Consider the following 15,576-nt stretch of genomic DNA (forward strand, 5'->3'; position numbering starts at 1 on the left):
GGCAGATAGGATGAGGTTGGATGATGGTCTGTGTGAAGGAGAGGGGCACATGGGATTATGTTGGATGTGAGTCTGTCTGATGGAGAGAGGCAGACAGGGTGAGGTTGGATGTGGGTCTGTGTGAGGGAGAGGGGCAGATATGATGATGTTGGATGTGAGTCTGTGTGAGGGAGAGGGGCAGATAGGGTGAGGTTGAATGTGGGTCTGTGTGAGGGAGAGGGGCAGATAGGGTGAGGTTGGATGTTCTGTGTGAGGCAGAGGGGCAGATAGGGTGAGGTTGAATGTGGGTCTGTGTGAGGGAGAGGGGCAGATAGGGTGAGGTTGAATGTGGGTCTGTGTGAGGGAGAGGGGCAGATAGGGTGAGGTTGAATGTGGGTCTGTGTGCGGGAGAGGGGCAGATAGGATGAAGTTGGATGTGAGTCTGAGTGGGGGGAGGGGCACATAATATGAGTTGGGTGTGGGTCTGTGTGTGGGGGAGAGGGGCAGCTAGGATGAGGTTCGATGTGAATCTTTGTGAGGGAGAGGGGCAGATAGGATGATGTTGGATGTGAGTCTGTGTGAGGGAAAGGGGCAGATAGGATGAGGTTTGATGTGAATCTGTGTGAGGGAGAGGGGCAGATAGGGTGATGTTGAATGTGGGTCTGTATGAGGGAGAGGGGCAGATAGGGATACGTTGAATGTGGGTCTTTGTGAGGGAGAGGGGCAGATAGGGTGAAGTTGGATGAGGGTCTGTGTGTGGGGGAGAGGGGCAGATAGGATGAGGTTGGATGTGAGTCTGTGTGAGGGAAAGGGGCAGATAGGATGAGGTTTGATGTGAATCTGTGTGAGGGAGAGGGGCAGATAGGGTGATGTTGAATGTGGGTCTGTGTGAGGGAGAGGGGCAGATAGGGATACGTTGAATGTGGGTCTTTGTGAGGGAGAGGGGCAGATAGGGTGAAGTTGGATGTGAGTCTGTGTGGAGGAGAGGGGCAGATAAGATGAGGTTAAATGTGGGTCTTTGTGAGGGAGAGGGGCAGATAGGGTGACGTTGGATGTAAGTCTGTGTGGAGGAGAGGGGTAGATAAGGTGAGGTTAAATGTGGGTCTGTGTGAGGGAGAGGGGCAGATTGCATGAGGGTATGTGTGAAGGAGAGGGAAAGATAGTGTGAGGTTGGATGTGAGTTTGTGTGAGGGAGAGGGGCAGATGCGGTGAGGTTGGATGTGGCTCTGTGTGAAGGAAAGGGGCACATATGATGAAGTTGGATGTGAGTCTGTGTGAGGGAGAGGGGCAGATAGGGTGAGGTTGGATGTGGGTCTGTGTGTGGGTGAGAGGCAGGGTGAGGTTGGATGTGGAACTGTGTGAGGGAGAGGGGCAGATAGGATGAGGTTGGATGAGGGTCTGTGTGAAGGAGAGGGGCACATGGGATTATGTTGGATGTGAGTCTGTCTGATGGAAAGGGGCAGATAGGGTGAGGTTGGATGTGGGTCTGTGTGAGGGAGAGGGGCAGATATGATGATGTTGGATGTGAGTCTGTGTGAGGGAGAGGGGCAGATAGGGTGAGGTTGAATGTGGGTCTGTGTGAGGGAGAGGGGCAGATAGGGTGAGGTTGGATGTTCTGTGTGAGGCAGAGGGGCAGATAGGGTGAGGTTGAATGTGGGTCTGTGTGAGGGAGAGGGGCAGATAGGGTGAGGTTGAATGTGGGTCTGTGTGAGGGAGAGGGGCAGATAGGGTGAGGTTGAATGTGGGTCTGTGTGCGGGAGAGGGGCAGATAGGATGAAGTTGGATGTGAGTCTGAGTGGGGGGAGGGGCACATAATATGAGTTGGGTGTGGGTCTGTGTGTGGGGGAGAGGGGCAGCTAGGATGAGGTTCGATGTGAATCTTTGTGAGGGAGAGGGGCAGATAGGATGATGTTGGATGTGAGTCTGTGTGAGGGAGAGGGGCAAATAGGATGAGGTTGGATGTGGGTCTGTGTGAGGGAGAGAGGCAGATAGGGTGAGGTTGGATGTGAGTCTGTGTGGAGGAGATGGGCAGATAGGCTGAGGTTGAATGTGGGTCTTTGTGATGGAGAGGGGCACATAGGATGAGTTGGATGTGGGTCTGTGTGTGTGGGGGAGGGGCAAATAGGGTGAGGTTGTATGTAGGTCTGTGTGATGGAGAGGGGCGCATAGGATGAGGTTGAATGTGGGTCTGTGTGAGGGAGAGAGGCAGATAGGGTGAGGTTGGATGTGAGTCTGTGTGGAGGAGATGGGCAGATAGGGTGGGGTTGAATGTGGGTCTTTGTGATGGAGAGGGGCACATAGGATGAGTTGGATGTCGGTCTGTGTGTGTGGGGGGGCAGATAGGATGAGGTTGGATGTGAGTCTGTGTGAGGTTGAGCAGCAGAAAGGGTGAGGTTGAATGTGAGTCTTTGTGAGGCTGAGGGGCAGATAGGGTGATGTTGGATGTGAGTCTGTGTCGAGGAGAGGGGCAGATAAGGTGAGGTTGAATGTGGGTCTGTGTGAGGGAGAGGGGCAGATAGGGTGAGGTTGGATGTGGGACTGTGTGAGGGAGAGGGGCAGATAGGATGAGGTTGGATGAGGGTCTGTGTGAAGGAGAGGGGCACATAGGATTATGTTGGATGTGAGTCTGTGTGATGGAGAGGGGCAGATAGGGTGAGGTTGGATGTGGGTCTGTGTGAGGGAGAGGGGCAGATATGATGATGTTGGATGTGAGTCTGTGTGAGGGAGAGGGGCAGATAGGGTGAGGTTGAATGTGGGTCTGTGTGAGGGAGAGGGGCAGATAGGGTGAGGTTGGATGTTCTGTGTGAGGCAGAGGGGCAGATAGGGTGAGGTTGAATGTGGGTCTGTGTGAGGGAGAGGGGCAGATAAAGTGAGGTTGAATGTGGGTCTGTGTGAGGGAGAGGGGCAGATAGGGTGAGGTTGAATGTGGGTCTGTGTGCGGGAGAGGGGCAGATAGGATGAAGTTGGATGTGAGTCTGAGTGGGGGGAGGGGCACATAATATGAGTTGGGTGTGGGTCTGTGTGTGGGGGAGAGGGGCAGCTAGGATGAGGTTCGATGTGAATCTTTGTGAGGGAGAGGGGCAGATAGGATGATGTTGGATGTGAGTCTGTGTGAGGGAGAGGGGCAGATAGGATGAGGTTGGATGTGGGTCTGTGTGAGGGAGAGGGGCAGATAGGGTGAGGTTGGATGTGAGTCTGTGTGGAGGAGATGGGCAGATAGGCTGAGGTTGAATGTGGGTCTTTGTGATGGAGAGGGGCACATAGGATGAGTTGGATGTGGGTCTGTGTGTGTGGGGGAGGGGCAAATAGGGTGAGGTTGGATGTAGGTCTGTGTGATGGAGAGGGGCGCATAGGATGAGGTTGAATGTGGGTCTGTGTGAGGGAGAGAGGCAGTTATTGTGAGGTTGGATGTGAGTCTGTGTGGAGGAGATGGGCACATAGGATGAGTTGGATGTGAGTCTGTGTGTGTGGGATAGAGGCAGATAGGGTGAGGTTCAATGTGAGTCTGTGTGAGAAGGAGGGGCAGATAGGGTGAGGTTGAATGTGGGTCTGTATGACAGAGAGGAGCAGTTAGGGTGACGTTGGATGTGAGTCTGTGTGGAGGAGAGGGGCAGATACTGTGAGGTTGGATGTGGGTCTGTGTGTTGGGGAGAGGGGCAGATAGGGGGAGGTTGGACATGGCTCTGTGTGTCGGGGAGAGGGGTATATAGGGTGAAGTTGGATGTGAGTCTGTGTGGAGGAGAGGGGCAGATAAGGTGAGGTTGAATGTGGGTCTGTGTGAGGGAGAGGGGCAGATAGGGTGAGGTTGGATGTGGGTCTGTGTGAGGGAGAGGGGCAGATAGGGTGAGGTTGAATGTGGGTCTGTATGAGGGAGAGGAGCAGATAGGGTGAGGTTGGATGTAGGTCTGTGTGATGGAGAGGGGCACATAGGATGAGTTGGATGTGAGTCTGTGTGTGTGGGAGAGAGGCAGATAGGGTGAGGTTCAATGTGAGTCTGTATGACGGAGAGGAGCAGTTAGGGTGACGTTGGATGTGAGTCTGTGTGGAGGAGAGGGGCAGATAGTGTGAGGTTGGATGTGGGTCTGTGTGTTGGGGAGAGGGGCAGATAGGGGGAGGTTGGACATGGCTCTGTGTGTTGGGGAGAGGGGTAGATAGGGTCAAGTTGGATGTGAGTCAGTGTGGGAGAGAGGGGTAGATAGGGTGAGGTTGGATGAGGGTCAGTGTGAGGAAGAGGGGCAGATAGGGTGAGGTTGGATGTGAATCTTTGTGAGGGAGAGGGGCAGATAGGATTAATTTGAATGTGAGTCTGAGTGGGGGAAGGGGGTAGATAGGATGAGGTTGGATGTAGGTCTGTGGGGGAAAGGGGCACATATGATGAAGATGAATGTGAGTCTGTGTGCAGGAGAGGGACAGATAGGATGAGGTTGTATTTGGGTCTGTGTGAGGGAGAGGGACAGATAGGGTGAGGTTGTACTTGGGTCTGTGTGAGGGGGAGAGGCATATTGGGTGAGGTTGGATGTGAGTCTGTGTGAGGGAGAGGGACAGATAGGGTGAGGTTGGATGTGGGTCTGTGGGAGGGAGAGGGGCAGATGGGGTAAGGTTGGATGTTGTTCTGTGTGAGGGAGAGGGGCAGATAGGGTGAGGTTGAATGTGGGTCTGCGTGAGGGAGAGGGGCAGATAGGGTGAGGTTGGATGTGAGTCTGTGTTGAGGAGAGGGGCAGACAGGGTGAGGTTTAATGTGGGTCTGTGTGTGGGAGAGGGGCAGATAGGATGAAGTTGGATGTGAGTCTGAGTGGGGGGAGAGGGGCAGATAGGATGAGGTTCGATGTGAATCTGTGTGAGGGAGAGGGGCAGATAGGATGGGGTTGAATGTGGGTCTGTGTGAGGGAGAGAGGCAGATAGGGTGAGGTTGGATGTGAGTCTGTGTGGAGGAGATGGGCAGATAGGGTGTGGTTGAGTGTGGGTCTTTGTGATGGAGAGGGGCACATAGGATGAGTTGGATGTGGGTCTGTGTGTGTGGGGGAGGAGCAAATAGGGTGAGGTTGGATGTAGGTCTGTGTGATGGAGCGGGGCGCATAGGATGAGTTGGATGTGTGTATGTGTGTGGGAGAGATGCAGATAGGGTGAGGTTGGATGTGGGTCTGTGTGAGGGAGGGGGGAGACAGAATGAGATGCAATGTGAGTCTGTGTGAGGGAGAGGGGCAGATAGGATAAGGTTGGATGTGGGTCTGTGTGAGGAAGAGGGGCACATAGGATGAGGCTTGATGTGAGTCTGTGTGGAGGAGAGGGGCAGATAAGGTGAGGTTGAATGTGGGTCTTTGTGATGGAGAGGGGCACATAGGATGAGTTGGATGTGGGTCTGTGTGTGGGGGGGGGCAGATAGGGTGAGGTTGAATGTGGGTCTTTGTGAGGATGAGGGGCAGATAGGGTGACGTTGGATGTGAGTCTGTGTGGAGGAGAGGGGCAGATAAGGTGAGTGTTACAGAAGCATTAGTTATTTTGTTGTGAAGAGCTTATTTCCCAGCAGCAATGCCTGAACCAGCAAGCCAGCGCCTAAGAAGGGCTCCAAGAAAACCGTAACAAGTATCATTTCATAAAGAGTTAACTCTTTTTTTTCAGCTTTTAGAAACTATTGTCTAATCACCTCTGGAGCCAGACTGCTAATTGATAAGATGAACTTGTAAACTTGTTATCTTAAGTACTGTAATCCTATTGTGGCCTGTCAAAGGACAGTGCTCTCTATCTAAATGTGTGATGGGGGATTTTGTGCTTCCCCCCCTCTCCCCCTGGGAGTGCCCTGTGTGCATGTAACCTTAATAAAAAGCAGGCTGGGCATCCCAGTCCTGAGTTCTTGTTTGACCCTCAATCGCAGCGTTGACTCGTTTTTGTGGGCAGAAGGGGATCCTAGCTGTACTGCAGCTAAGGGAGATTATTCTATATTTGCGAGACTCATATAGAATACTATGGAAAGCAGCTTCTCCCCTCTTTAGCAATAGGTATCCAGGCTACTAAGCGGTCCATCTCTCAGCGAGACTAAGGGTAACCGTAACATTTGGCGGCAGCGGCGGGATTTTCCTGGATTTCCTAGGAGAGGTACAGAACGGATGGAGAGCGCTTACGAAAAATTGAAGCGTACAACCCTAAAAGATTTACTTGAAAGCAGAGGGGGGTACGCCAGCAACCGGCCGAGGAGAGAGCTGATCGCAGAATTGACCGAACTGGATCAGAGCTTCACAATGGCGGAAACACCGACCACGATTAGTGACGAAAAAACCAGGATTGTTCAGGAAAGGCTCTCATTATACGGGCCGAACCCCTCCATGGAATTGGTACAGCAGTTGATGGCGGAGGCGGACGAGGATATACGAGAGACTCGAGCCCACGAACTCAACCTAGCGAACGCACACCGCAATGCTGAAGCCCCGCAGGTAATCATCCCTGTCGAAAATGCTGGGAGGCCCAAGATACCCTATGCGGCATTTCGACCCTTCCTAGAGAGCGAGACAGGGATTGATGAATATTTGGCGGACTTCGAAAGGCAATGTGCCCTGCACCAGATTCCCAACAGAGAGTGGCCCACGATATTGTCTGGGAAACTATCCGGGCGAGCCCTGGAAGCCTTTCGTACTCTGGGTGCTGAGGAAGTGACACAGTATGAGCTAGTTAAGGAGACACTGTTGCGACGGTACGCTGTAACTCCGGACACGTATCGCCGACAGTTTCGGGGCACGGAAAAGAAGCCTAACGATACCCATATGGAATGGGCGCACCGAATGCGGAGAGCGGCAAATCACTGGCTGAGCGGAAGTAAAGCGGTGACTGGGGAGGAAATTTTACAATTGTTTCTCTTAGAACATTTTTATAATGGCATGGAACAGCAAGGGAAGGAATGGCTGCGAGACAGGCGGCCTTCTACCTTAGAAGAAGCAGCCAAATTGGCCGATGAACATTATGACTCCCGTCTTCACGAACCCATGAACTACCGAGCTCCAGCACGGGTCGAACCCAGAGAGGTTTACCGTGCACCCCCTCATGCTGAATTCCGAGCCCCGGTGCCCACAGGGCCCGTCCGACACTCAGGACCACCCAATAACAGCTCTGAGCGTCCCAGACCGACTTGCCACCGATGCAAGCAACCAGGGCATTTCATGGCTAGCTGCCCCCTTAATACGCACCAGACACCCAGGAATTACAATTACCCCTCTGGGTCCTATCGTCCGGCCCGGGCCCTCTGTGTTAACCAAGAGGCCCCTATGGAGGGATATGTGGGGCCGCTTCACGAGGCAGACCCTGTATATGCTGCCTCAGATAACCGCCAGCACCATCGGCAGAGGGTATGGCTCGAGGGGCGATCTACCGAGGGATTGCGAGACACAGGGGCTACTATCACGCTGGTACAGAGTCATTTGGTGCCAGAGCACAAGCGATCCGGACAGACTGTGGCCGTTAGAGTGGCGGGGGGGGATGTGTACAAAATTCCAACAGCTAAAGTGCATCTTGATTGGGGAGCGGGAAAGGGGGCTGTGAACGTGGGCCTAATGGATAATTTACCTGCCGAAGTACTACTGGGCAACGATTTGGGCCCCATGACTTCTGCCTATGCTCCAGTATGCAACAACGAGGCGGACCCCATGACTACACGGGCCCAAGCCCGGACGGAGCGAGAGCTCTCACCAGTGCGGGAGACACAGGTAAGACCTACCCCGACCTTGCCTGACAGGTTAGGCCCCATACCCTGGGACACCCCAGATGCTTTCGAGGCAGAGTCCAAGACTGACCCGACCTTACAAAAGTACCGGGAACGAGCAGAGACCGGAAGGGGCGGGGCAGATAACGAAACATTCTTATGGGAAAAAGGGAAACTATACCGCTGGACAGAGAAAAGGGGACAGCGTAGGCGACAGCTGGTAGTGCCCCACAAATACCGTCAAGAAATCCTCAAAATAGGCCACGACATCCCCTTAGCAGGCCACCTAGCCGTTACCCGTACCCTACACCGCATTACTCACACGTTCTTTTGGCCAGGGGTGCACGCTGAAGTTAGAACTTACTGTAACACCTGCGATGTGTGTCAACGAGTAGGAAGGCGAGGCGATCACCCTAAAGCCCAGCTAGTAAATATGCCCATTGTAGAGGAACCCTTCAGCCGGGTTGCTATTGACCTAGTGGGACCACTGGCTACCCCTAGTCCCTCCGGTAAGCGATACATTCTTACCGTAGTGGACTACGCTACCAGGTACCCAGAGGCTGTCGCCCTATCCAACATACAAGCGGATACGGTAGCGAATGCACTAGTACAGGTGTTCTCCCGGGTAGGATTTCCAAAAGAAATCCTATCCGACCGAGGCACCCAATTTACGGCTGAATTGACCCAACAACTCTGGCAGGTTTGCAAAATTAAGTCCCTCCTGAGCTCCCCATACCACCCCCAGACGAACGGGCTGTGTGAGAGGTTCAATGGGACCCTCAAGCAAATGCTCAAGACGTTCACTCAGGAATACCGAGACTGGGAACGCTTCCTGCCGCACCTCCTATTTGCTTATCGGGAGGTGCCCCAGGAAACGACAGGGTTCTCTCCCTTCGAGTTGCTCTACGGAAGAAAGGTACGGGGACCCCTAAACCTGATCCGGGAGCACTGGGAGGGAGAGATGGAGGCTGACGGTGTCCCAATTGTGCCATACGTGCTGGAACTCAGGGACCGAATGGAGCAATTAGCCAAATCCGTGCGGGCTAATCTCCAGTTGGCCCAGAGAAGACAGAAAGTATGGTACGATCGGGGGGCCCGAAAGAGAATCTTCACCATAGGACAAAAGGTGTTAGTACTTAAGCCGGTGAAGACAGACAAATTGCAGGCGTCCTGGCAGGGTCCCTACCAGATCGTAGAGAAAAGGGGAGACACCACTTATGTGATAGCTAGCTGCCACGACAACAATCTTAGAAAGACATTCCATGTAAACATGCTCAAGGAATATTTTGAGCGACCAGAGAACGTGACGGCCGTATGTTGTTCCCCTCAGGAAGACCCCGACAGTTTACCCATTCCAGACCTATTAGAAAAGAGCCTCCCCACAGGTATAGTGGCGCAGGTTCAGATAGGGGACCGACTTAGCCCCACTGAAAGGGAGCAGCTCAACCAACTCCTCCAGTCCAAACACCTCACCTTCTCCCCAAAGCCAGGGTACACTACTTTAACCACCCACCAGGTAGATACTCCGGGACAAGCTCCCTTGCGCCAGGCTCCGTACCGAATCCCCGAAGCAGTTAGGACAGGAATGAAGAAGGAGATCGATGAGATGCTCCAGCTCAGGGTAATTGAGCCCTCCGATAGTCCCTGGGCCTCCCCAGTTGTCTTTGTGCCCAAGAAAGATGGGACCACCCGGTTCTGCGTAGACTATCGGAGGCTCAATGAAAAGACCGTGACGGACGCTTACCCTATGCCCAGGGTAGACGAGCTACTCGATCGTATAGCCAGGGGAAATTACCTGACCACTATTGACCTCTGCAAAGGTTACTGGCAGATTCCCCTGGCCCCGGAGGCTATCCCCAAGTCGGCATTCGTCACTCCATTCGGCTTATATCAGTTTAGGGTAATGCCGTTTGGGATGAAGAATGCCCCAGCTACATTCCAGCGCTTGGTGGATAGGCTCCTGGATGGCTTCCAGAGTTTTGCTTGCGCCTACCTGGACGACATAGCGATCCACAGTGAGTCCTGGGAGGACCACTTAGCTCATGTGGGAATGGTTCTGGATCAGATCCGGGCTGCTGGCCTGACTCTGAAGCCAGAAAAATGCCACTTTGGGATGGCCGAGGTACAGTACCTGGGTCACCGGGTGGGGTGTGGAAAGCAGCGACCAGAGCCGGCCAAAATAGAAGCTGTCGCCAATTGGCCCACCCCCATCACTAAGACTCAGGTCCTAGCCTTCCTGGGTACGGCAGGGTACTATAGACGGTTCGTACCAGACTACAGCACACTTGCCAAACCCCTGACTGACTTGACCAAGAAGAACTTACCTCGACAGGTCCTGTGGTCTCCCCACTGTGAAACGGCTTTCCAGGCTCTCAAAAATGCTCTAATTAACGCTCCTGTCTTGGCGGCCCCAGCCCTTAACAAACGTTTTATCGTCCATACAGATGCTTCCATGTTCGGGCTGGGAGCCGTCCTCAGCCAAGTAGGCGAAGATGGAGGGGAGCATCCAGTTGCCTACATCAGCCGGAAGCTCCTGCCCCGCGAAGTCAGCTATGCAGCGGTCGAAAAGGAGTGTTTGGCTTTGGTGTGGGCATTAAAGAAATTGACTCCCTATTTATATGGTCAGGAGTTCACTCTGGTCACCGACCATAACCCGTTGGTGTGGCTGAACTGGGTCTCTGGAGATAACGGCAGGCTATTACGTTGGAGCTTATCGTTGCAACCCTTCAATTTCACCATTACTTACAGACCTGGGAAACAGAATGGCAACGCCGACGGGTTGTCCAGACAAACCGACCTCAGCCCCGCATAACCAGCGGTCTGGCCAGCCTTAGTCTGCCCCGAAAAGGGGTCAGACCGTGTCTGCCAGAGTGTTCCACAGAAAGGGAGCACTGTTACAGAAGCATTAGTTATTTTGTTGTGAAGAGCTTATTTCCCAGCAGCAATGCCTGAACCAGCAAGCCAGCGCCTAAGAAGGGCTCCAAGAAAACCGTAACAAGTATCATTTCATAAAGAGTTAACTCTTTTTTTTCAGCTTTTAGAAACTATTGTCTAATCACCTCTGGAGCCAGACTGCTAATTGATAAGATGAACTTGTAAACTTGTTATCTTAAGTACTGTAATCCTATTGTGGCCTGTCAAAGGACAGTGCTCTCTATCTAAATGTGTGATGGGGGATTTTGTGCTTCCCCCCCTCTCCCCCTGGGAGTGCCCTGTGTGCATGTAACCTTAATAAAAAGCAGGCTGGGCATCCCAGTCCTGAGTTCTTGTTTGACCCTCAATCGCAGCGTTGACTCGTTTTTGTGGGCAGAAGGGGATCCTAGCTGTACTGCAGCTAAGGGAGATTATTCTATATTTGCGAGACTCATATAGAATACTATGGAAAGCAGCTTCTCCCCTCTTTAGCAATAGGGATCCAGGCTACTAAGCGGTCCATCTCTCAGCGAGACTAAGGGTAACCGTAACAGTGAGGTTGAATGTGGGTCTGTGTGAGGGAGAGGGGCAGATAGGGTGATGTTGGATGTGAGTCTGTGTGAAGTTGAGGGGCAGATAGGGTGAGGTTGGATGTAGGTTTGTGTGATGGAGAGGGGCACAAAGGACAAGTTGGATGTGTGTCTGTGTGTGTGGGAGAGAGGCAGATAGGGTGAGGTTCAATGTGAGTCTGTGTGAGGGAGAGAGGCAGATAGGGTGAGGTTGAATGTGGTTCTGTGTGAGGGAGAGGAGCAGATAGGATGAGGTTGGATGTGAGTCTGTGTGAGGTTGAGCGGCAGATAGGGTGAGGTTGAATGTGGGTCTTTGTGAGGCTGAGGGGCAGATAGGGTGATGTTGGATGTGAGTCTGTGTCGAGGAGAGGGGCAGATAAGGTGAGGTTGAATGTGGGTCTGTGTGAGGGAGAGGGGCAGATAGGGTGAGGTTGAATGTGGGTCTGTGTGAGGGAGAGGGGCAGATTGGATGAGGGTATGTGTGAAGAAGAGGGAAAGATAGTGTGAGGTTGGATGTGAGTTTGTGTGAGGGAGAGGGGCAGATAGGGTGAGGTTGGATGTGGCTCTGTGTGAAGGAAAGGGGCACATATGATGAGGTTGGATGTGAGTCTGTGTGAGGGAGAGGGGCAGATAGGGTGAGGTTGGATGTGGGTCTGTGTGTGGGTGAGAGGCAGATAGGGTGAGGTTGGATGTGGGACTGTGTGAGGGAGAGGGGCAGATAGGATGAGGTTGGATGAGGGTCTGTGTGAAGGAGAGGGGCACATAGGATTATGTTGGATGTGAGTCTGTGTGATGGAGAGGGGCAGATAGGGTGAGGTTGGATGTGGGTCTGTGTGAGGGAGAGGGGCAGATATGATGATGTTCGATGTGAGTCTGTGTGAGGGAGAGGGGCAGATAGGGTGAGGTTGAATGTGGGTCTCTGTGAGGGAGAGGGGCAGATAGGGTGAGGTTGGATGTTCTGTGTGAGGCAGAGGGGCAGATAGGGTGAGGTTGAATGTAGGTCTGTGTGATGGAGCGGGGCGCATAGGATGAGTTGGATGTGTGTATGTGTGTGGGAGAGATGCAGATAGGGTGAGGTTGGATGTGGGTCTGTGTGAGGGAGGGGGGAGACAGAATGAGATTCAATGTGAGTCTGTGTGAGGGAGAGGGGCAGATAGGATAAGGTTGGATGTGGGTCTGTGTGAGGAAGAGGGGCACATAGGATGAGGCTTGATGTGAGTCTGTGTGGAGGAGAGGGGCAGATAAGGTGAGGTTGAATGTGGGTCTTTGTGATGGAGAGGGGCAGATAGGGTGAGGTTGGATGTAGGTTTGTGTGATGGAGAGGGGCACATAGGACAAGTTGGATGTGTGTCTTTGTGTGTGGGAGAGAGGCAGATAGGGTGAGGTTCAATGTGAATCTGTGTGAGGGAGAGAGGCAGATAGGGTGAGGTTGAATGTGGTTCTGTGTGAGGGAGAGGAGCAGATAGGATGAGGTTGGATGTGAGTCTGTGTGAGGTTGAGCGGCAGATAGGGTGAGGTTGAATGTGGGTCTTTGTGAGGCTGAGGGGCAGATAGGGTGATGTTGGATGTGAGTCTGTGTCGAGGAGAGGGGCAGATAAGGTGAGGTTGGATGTGGGTCTGTGTGTTGGGGAAAGGGGCAGATAGGGTGAGGTTGGACATGGCTCTGTGTGTTGGGGAGAGGGGTAGATAGGGTGAGGTTGGATGTGAGTCTGTGTGGAGGAGAGGGGCAGATAGTGTGAGGTTAGATGTAGGTCTGTGTGAGGGAGAGGAGCAGATAGGGTGAGGTTGGATGTGAGTCTGTGTGGAGGAGAGGGGCAGATAGTGTGAGGTTGGATGTGGGTCTGTGTGTTGGGGAAAGGGGCAGATAGGGTGAGGTTGGACATGGCTCTGTGTGTTGGGGAGAGGGGTAGATAGGGTGAGGTTGGATGTGAGTCTGTGTGGAGGAGAGGGGCAGATAGTGTGAGGTTGGATGTGAGTCTGTGTGTTGGGGACAGGGGCAGATAGGGGGAGGTTGGATATGGCTCTGTGTGTTGGGGAGAGGGGTAGATAGGGTGAAGTTGGATATGAGTCCGTGTGGGGGAGAGGGGTAGATAGGGTGAGGTTGGATGAGGGTCAGTGTGAGGAAGAGGGGCAGATAGGGTGAGGTTGGATGTGAATCTGTGTGAGGGAGAGAGGCAGATAGGATTAAGTTGGATGTGAGTCTGAGTGGGGGAAGGGGGTAGATAGGATGAGGTTGGATGTAGGTCTGTGGGGGAAAGGGTCACATATGATGAAGATGAATGTGAGTCTGTGTGCAGAAGAGGGACAGATAGGGTGAGGTTGTACTTGGGTCTGTGTGAGGGGGAGGGGCATATTGGGTGAGGTTGGATGTTGTTCTGTGTGAGGGAGAGGGGCAGATACGGTGAGGTTGAATGTGGGTCTGCGTGAGGGAGAGGGGCAGATAGGGTGAGGTTGAATGTGGGTCTGTGTGCGGGAGAGGGGCAGATAGGATGAAGTTGGATGTGAGTCTGAGTGGGGGGAGGGGCACATAATATGAGTTGGGTGTGGGTCTGTGTGTGGGGGAGAGGGGCAGCTAGGATGAGGTTCGATGTGAATCTTTGTGAGGGAGAGGGGCAGATAGGATGATGTTGGATGTGAGTCTGTGTGAGGGAGAGGGGCAAATAGGATGAGGTTGGATGTGGGTCTGTGTGAGGGAGAGAGGCAGATAGGGTGAGGTTGGATGTGAGTCTGTGTGGAGGAGATGGGTAGATAGGCTGAGGTTGAATGTGGGTCTTTGTGATGGAGAGGGGCACATAGGATGAGTTGGATGTGGGTCTGTGTGTGTGGGGGAGGGGCAAATAGGGTGAGGTTGGATGTAGGTCTGTGTGATGGAGAGGGGCGCATAGGATGAGGTTGAATGTGGGTCTGTGTGAGGGAGAGAGGCAGATAGGGTGAGGTTGGATGTGAGTCTGTGTGGAGGAGATGGGCAGATAGGGTGGGGTTGAATGTGGGTCTTTGTGATGGAGAGGGGCACATAGGATGAGTTGGATGTCGGTCTGTGTGTGTGGGGGGGCAGATAGGATGAGGTTGGATGTGAGTCTGTGTGAGGTTGAGCGGCAGATAGGGTGAGGTTGAATGTGGGTCTTTGTGAGGCTGAGGGGCAGATAGGGTGATGTTGTATGTGAGTCTGTGTCGAGGAGAGGGGCAGATAAGGTGAGGTTGAATGTGGGTCTGTGTGAGGGAGAGGGGCAGATAGGGTGAGGTTGGATGTGGGTCTGTGTGAGGGAGAGGGGCAGATAGGGTGAGGTTGAATGTGGGTCTGTGTGAGGGAGAGGGGTAGATTGGATGAGGGTATGTGTGAAGAAGAGGGAAAGATAGTGTGAGGTTGGATGTGAGTTTGTGTGAGGGAGAGGGGCAAATAGGGTGAGGTTGGATGTGGCTCTGTGTGAAGGAAAGGGGCACATATGATGAGGTTGGATGTGAGTCTGTGTGAGGGAGAGGGGCAGATAGGGTGAGGTTGGATGTGGGTCTGTGTGTGGGTGAGAGGCAGAGAGGGTGAGGTTGGATGTGGGACTGTGTGAGGGAGAGGGGCAGATAGGATGAGGTTGGATGAGGGTCTGTGTGAAGGAGAGGGGCACATAGGATTATGTTGGATGTGAGTCTGTGTGATGGAGAGGGGCAGATAGGGTGAGGTTGGATGTGGGTCTGTGTGAGGGAGAGGGGCAGATATGATGATGTTGGATGTGAGTCTGTGTGAGGGAGAGGGGCAGATAGGGTGAGGTTGAATGTGGGTCTGTGTGAGGGAGAGGGGCAGATAGGGTGAGGTTGGATGTTCTGTGTGAGGCAGAGGGGCAGATAGGGTGAGGTTGAATGTGGGTCTGTGTGAGGGAGAGGGGCAGATAGGGTGAGGTTGAATGTGGGTCTGTGTGCGGGAGAGGGGCAGATAGGATGAAGTTGGATGTGAGTCTGAGTGGGGGGAGGGGCACATAATATGAGTTGGGTGTGGGTCTGTGTGTGGGGGAGAGGGGCAGCTAGGATGAGGTTCGATGTGAATCTTTGTGAGGGAGAGGGGCAGATAGGATGATGTTGGATGTGAGTCTGTGTGAGGGAGAGGGGCAGATAGGATGAGGTTGGATGTGAGTCTGTGTGAGGGAGAGAGGCAGATAGGGTGAGGTTGGATGTGAGTCTGTGTGGAGGAGATGGGCAGATAGGCTGAGGTTGAATGTGGGTCTTTGTGATGGAGAGGGGCACATAGGATGAGTTGGATGTGGGTCTGTGTGTGTGGGGGAGGGGCAAATAGGGTGAGGTTGGATGTAGGTCTGTGTGATGGAGAGGGGCGCATAGGATGAGGTTGAATGTGGGTCTGTGTGAGGGAGAGAGGCAGATAGGGTGAGGTTGGATGTGAGTCTGTGTGGAGGAGATGGGCAGATAGGGTGGGGTTGAATGTGG

The sequence above is a fragment of the Bombina bombina genome, chromosome 4, assembly GCF_027579735.1.
Source record: "Bombina bombina isolate aBomBom1 chromosome 4, aBomBom1.pri, whole genome shotgun sequence".
NCBI lineage: Eukaryota > Metazoa > Chordata > Amphibia > Anura > Bombinatoridae > Bombina > Bombina bombina.